The following is a 6,000-nucleotide window of genomic DNA, read 5'->3' on the forward strand; positions in this document are numbered from 1 at the left end:
AAGATGCATGTGATTTTCAACAATCTCTTAGCAACAATATTTCTATGAACTGATAAGTAACTGCGTATTTTTTCTGCTTAAAAATTATATCCTGTGGTAGTGCTCGGTAGCAAATGTCACAGAAAGAAGCAGAACAGTCTTGAAAAGTGTAATATGGTTGCAAACTGAAGCAGGTAATTTTTTCAGCCTCAGTCTAAATAGATAAGCTGTAGTAGGTATTAAACTCTTTGTGAACAGCACTCATTAACCATTGCAACATGCAGTTAATATTATTGCTATGTCAGTATAACACACTTACAGTAGAGTCTAAGTATAACACAGTCTGTAGGGCTTACCTGGTGTAAAATTCCTGTAGCTAGAACACCATTAAATAGTGTGATGTAAATAATACCGCCTCTGATCTACATCTTTGATGGCATCAAGAAAAGTAACTGGAACAAAAGTTGCTCTTATCCAAGTGTAAGAAGAGTTAGATTACTCTTCCAATGGCCAACTATAGTTGTTCAACAGTCTGGAAATCTCAAAGATTCTAGAAAAATGTCATTTAAGGGTGGATGATTTCAGAGCATCAGTTATAAGCTGACAGTCCCCCTTGCCCAAATCCATCCCTGATACATAGATGTTGTACAAGATGAACTGAGTGTCTTGGGTTGCAATGCAAGATGTAACCAAATGTATTCTATTACCATCTGCTAAAACCAGGTGGGGCAGTGCTCTTTAGCTCTTCCATGACCCATCCCTCATAACTCCAGGGGGATCTTCTGTTAATGACCATTGAGTCTCAGTGCATGACTGATAAATTTACATCATCCCATTGTGAAATGCTCCAGCCGGGGGGAGAAGCCAAGCATTCCTACCTGGGTATAATCTGAGACTTGGAATACCACAGGCAGCCTTTCTCCACTGGATTCCCAGAGGAAAACAGGACCCATCTACACCACCACAGGGCCTTCAGGGGAAAACTACACCCTTCTACAGGACCACTGCTTCAACAGGATCACATCTGTCACTCCAGGAAGACTGCAGCCACCATTTAATCGGACTGCTACCAACACCCTGAGCAACAGGGAGTCAGGTTGTATTCTGACTCTAACAGTGGTGTTTTTTTGGGGTTTTTTTGTTTCTTTGTTTTTTGTTGTTGTTTTTGTTGTTTTTTGGTTTTTTGTACTACTAAATTTTTATTTTAATTTTCCTAGTAAAGAACTATTATTCCTACTCCCCTATCTTTGCCTGAGGGCCCCTTGATTTCAAGATTATAATTCAGAAGGGTGTGTGTGTGTGTTATGTTTTTCCATTTCAAAGGAGGTTTCTGCCTTCCTTAGCAGACAGCTGTCTTTTCAAACCAAGAAACAAAGATACTGTTTGTCACTGAGACCTTCTGAAAGGTACAAACAGCAGCTTTGAACTTTTGGGAAACTCACAGCTATTACTTTAAAGTTCTTGGAAAATATTTGTCAAAATCATCCAAGGTCTTAATGCCACTAAATGTAGAAATTTAATGTTTTAGTTTTAGCAGTGGTAAAAATATTAAATTAATCCTAGGAGACCATGGTGTATAGAAAATCACACACCAAGGAACCTTAAAAATGTAGTTGTTTTGGTACCCCATGGGGCCACCTTATGTGTCTTCATTTCTAATATTGGAATGAGTCAATACATAGTGTGAAGAAAAGGTTTCAGTTTCCACCTTTGCCAAATGAGATCAAATGCACTCCCTCATCTGAAAACAAGTAATAGAGCCAAAAGGTAAGGGGCAAGTGGATTCCTTGAGATCAACAGCTTGAATCCAATGACAGAGACTAAGCAGGGAACCCAAATCTCTTGACCTCCAGACAAGTATTCTGTGTATGATGCTGCCTGACTTCTTCCTTTGTTCTGTTGTTTTTTGAACATCACTCTTTCAACCTTGCCATGTAACATGTTGTAAGAGATAATTGCTTTTATATCAGTGATGAGGAAAACATAAAGGAGTAGTACTGAGTCAATTGGTCTGTTTATAAAATGTCAGAGCACAACACATGGAGTGGTAGAATGTATTGCAGGTGCACTATTTAAGAAAGATTAAACAATGACCTACCAGATATTTATCTGAGATCTCCACGGTAGTGATCTACCACTTGTGAAAATTCTTATGCTTTCTAAATCCATTTAAAAGAAACTATCCACATATTCCTGAGCTTGTTGATAGTACTCTCGGATACACTGACAATGATTGCTGAATGATCAACATACCCCGTATGCTGCTCAGAGCAGCAGCAGTTGTTTCACACTCTCAAACTGTTTCCTGAATAGGAAACATGGATTGTGGGTTGTTTTGTCAGTTTCCCCTCTTTTTTCCCATTCTGTAGCAGAAATTAAGGGGCTTTCTTTTCAGATATTTGTCACTTCATATTTCAGTCAATTTGACTACCTTAGAGCAATACTTTACCACACATAATCACTGCGCTATTGGTTACCCACACAGGACCTTGGTTGATCCAGAGGCACTGGGAAGGTACAATAAACTGTCATCTTCAGTCTGTGATACAATCTCAAGCCTTTTGATTCCCAGAGACTGGCTTATTATCATAGTGAGCCTCTTTTGCGGTATAAACCTGTCCACTAACAGCATGCAAGCTGGGACAATACGATGGAATTCCTCTCAGAATTATCCAAAATCTCTGGTACAATCTAAACATGGTACTTACCAATATACAGTTAACACACAGTGTGCAGAAGTGGAAAGCATGACTCATTCCACTGTTTATCCTTAGTGTGAAAGATTCACAGAATGACCACAGTGATGCGGTACTGGATTTTCCCCAGCCAGCTCCCGGCACCGAGCCAAGAGTGGGCTGTCCCCAGAAAGCAGTGCAGTCCAGGATACAGCTGTAGGACTTAAGCTCTACAGCACTGCCTGTCAAGCATCGAGGGCAGGAGCAAGGACGAGGGAGAGGTCTTCCATGCGGCTTCCAAAAGGGATTTATTGCATTGAAGGTTCCAGGGATGAAATACAAAACAGACAGGGTACAGCAACTTTTATACAGGGGAGGAGCAAGGGGAGTGTACAAATAATAAACCAATAGGAAAGACTTAGGGGAGGAGCACAAGGCGGGGTTACATAACACATAAACCAGTGGGGAGGAGAATGGGTCACATGGGCCAATGGGGCTTGGAGGAATAGGGGAATTCCAAAGGGGGCAGTCCAGGCAGGGGGTTGCCCCAAGGGAGGATTGACAACTTTGTGGGAGGGGGAACAGGGAATATTTGGGAACAAGGGGCAGGTATCAGGGCGGATTGGCAACTGGGGTAGGAGGACACAACGGGACTAAACTATTAACATGGGAGGGGCTACAACTTAACAATACAGAGGGTAATTGAATCAAATATGATGAACTAAAATGCACCACAACACCACACTACATGGTTCTATGTACTTGATTGCGTTTCCCATATGCTGTCCTGTCTGTGTTAGGTAGCAACTTAATACCCAAAAATATTCTACTTGATATTAAAATCATTATATCCTTTTATGGAAATACTTAGTTACATTAAGTTAAGTTTATTTTTTAAACACACATTATTCCATTGGATGTATTCCCATTTTTTACATGTATACTTTTACCTTGTATAAAGTGCTTATACAGTAGAATCTTTCTACTATATTGTCCTGAATTTTGTGAACAAAGTTGACAGTCAAGAAAATTACTATATGATGACTAAGTAGCTTCTGTCCATCCTGATTTATTTCTGAAACACGGTAAAACCATCACAGATGCGTATTGCATTGTACAGAGAGCATGCATATGCATTAAAGACACATACATTATACATTTTAGTGATTTAATTGTGAAATATGTTCTTTTTACATTCCTAATTATGGAGCAGAACAGATGGCAAAGACTTAGTTCAAAGTAATGTATATCCATTAAAATAAACGATGTTGCCAACCATTCATCAGTGATAGAAGAGTTTACTACTTCCTTGGAATATAATTAGGCACTAGTCTGGGCTGCAAAAAATGTCATTATTTCAAAGTTTATTTTCTGTAGTCATTTACAGTCAAAATTAGTTAGAAAACTGTTTGAAAGCTTGCATTATCAGGTGCAATGCATTTAACATGGGTTTGTCATTTGACAGCATGAGGCATTTTGCAGGGAATGTGGAAGGACTATGAGTGACATTAATTTTGGCTCTGTGTGTGACTCATGTTTACACCACTCTAAGTAGCTGAAAACTAAACTCTTCCTTCTAGTAACAGGTTGCAGGAAGGATATGTACTGTGAGCAGCTCTTAGGAGGCTGAACAGAGTAGTCTCAGAGCAGTCTTGGGAAGGATCTCTGCTGTACCTCTTGGGAGGGCAGAATTTACAGTACTAGAGGCTAACACATTTTGATAAGGGCTGTGGAGTGATATGCCAGGCTACAACTCTTCCAAATCAGTTTATGTAATACTGCTGACTCTGATCAACATTTACCATCCCTAGGCAAAGTGCCTTGCAGCTGTGGTGTTGCTATTTCAGATAGTAACACACAGTTTGGGTGACATGCTGAGCAGGAATGCCAACCTCCTTCTCCCAGTAGACATAATGGAGGGTAGTAGTGCCTCTGAAAAGTGATCCAGAAGCACTGAGAAAAGTACCCGTCACTTTAACTCCATAAGCAACTAAGTTTTGGCAGTTCAGTAAAGACAGAAAGAAATTTCATTATTTGGTTTCTCAACAATACATGCTGCAGCAGATGTTTAAATTTAATTGGAGTGTCATATGGCTCACTGTTTTCTTAAAATGAGAAATGTCAAGAAACTTACCTGGCTCTTCCACGGAGGCAAAGGCCAGATGAACCCCCTAGTCTGAGGCTACAGCCACACCAGTAAATTAAACAGTCTCAGGGAATTTTCCCAGGCCCTAGAATTCAAATTTTCTACATGATTAAATTGCTAGTACAGTCCCCAGCATGGTTTTTGGCTTGAGCTAAATAGTATTTCCCTAAGCAATTCCTGGGCACAGGACAGAAACGTTCATGGGTAGTCAGACTGTTGGCAGCAGGCAGTTTTCATGCAGCCATCTTCTTGTGGGGGCTGGGAGAGCTTCTTGACCTCTTGGCCAGGATCTGCCAACTGCTTTCATTGCCAGAGAAAGGTTTCTGTATATTTACTTTCTTTGTACAGACAGCTAAGTTACATTAGGTAGCCTTAGATAGCAAGTTGCAGAGAACAATAAACAAACAACAACAAACAAACAAACAAACAATCCAAAGCCAACAACAACAACAAACCAAAAAAAAAAAAAAAAATAGAAGAAGAAGAAGAAGAAGAAAATCTGAACCTTAGGTAAGTCAGAGGAGAACTTGTTGACATTTATAATAAATGATCTATGAGAGCTTCTATGAGAAGCTCCATCCAGGAGCAGCACAGCAACATATCTCATTCCACTGTCTCCAAATTCACACACTAATCAGCTTGTACATGTTCGTGGTGAAACTGCCAGTGGGCCTAGTGCCTTAAGCACAGGTTGTAGTTTGCATTCAGACCCTGTATATTTGGTATAAACAGTCTTCACTTAAACACACGTCTGAAATAATCTGTAGATGACAATTATTTTTTCCAAGCTGGCTACCCATATGCATGGCTGGAACTAATGAACAGACTTGAATGCAAGACTGTCTATGATGTGATTATAAACAGATCCTTCTGTATTTAAAACACAACCTGAGTATAAATATAACTTTCTGTACTCTGGCAATGAATTAGACACTGTACGAAATTAGCTCCCTGAACTTTGCATAATTATTGCTTTGTAGAATGAGTGCTAGGATATTTTTTTGGGTTATGGGGTTCTTTTCAGCCTGTGGTGTATTTGCTCTTCCTTAACAATATGAGCACCTTGTCTTTGCAAAAAGATGATTGCAGGAATTATAAATCTTCTGTCTAAGTAGAACTAACTACTGAAATGAACCAATTTCTGCTAGTGTAAGTCCTCCACTGACTGTAATTGGGGGAATTTTGCTATTAATTTCAGTG

This window comes from Parus major, chromosome 1A, assembly GCF_001522545.3.
Source record: "Parus major isolate Abel chromosome 1A, Parus_major1.1, whole genome shotgun sequence".
NCBI classification, from domain to species: domain Eukaryota; kingdom Metazoa; phylum Chordata; class Aves; order Passeriformes; family Paridae; genus Parus; species Parus major.